Source organism: Bison bison, unplaced genomic scaffold, assembly GCF_000754665.1.
Source record: "Bison bison bison isolate TAMUID 2011002044 unplaced genomic scaffold, Bison_UMD1.0 scf7180017864037, whole genome shotgun sequence".
Classification (NCBI taxonomy): Eukaryota; Metazoa; Chordata; class Mammalia; order Artiodactyla; family Bovidae; genus Bison; species Bison bison.
This window is the reverse complement of record NW_011494609.1, coordinates 11,845,074-11,845,483: the sequence shown is the minus strand read 5'-3', so window position 1 is coordinate 11,845,483 and position 410 is coordinate 11,845,074.

Genomic DNA, 410 nt, shown 5'->3' with positions numbered 1-410 from the left:
CCCCCCCGACCTCGGACGCGGGGTAGCTCCTCTCGGCCGTTCCTGCGCCCTCACAGTCTGGTACTCTTGGCCGCTGCCCCTGACCTCGGACGTGGGGTGGCTCCTCTCGCCTGCGCTTTGGCGCGCCCGTCGCAGCCCCCGCTGGATCATGGAAAAAGCAAGAGAGTTCCAGAAAAACATCTATTTCTGCTTTATTGACTATGCCAAAGCCTTTGACTGTGTGGATCACAATAAACTGTGGAAAATTCTGAAAGAGATGAGAATACCAGACCACCTGATCTGCCTCTTGAGAAATTTGTATGCAGGTCAGGAAGCAACAGTTAGAACTGGACATGGAACAACAGATTGGTTCCAAATAGGAAAAGGTGTTTGTCAAGGCTGTATATTGTCACCCTGCTTATTTAAATTAT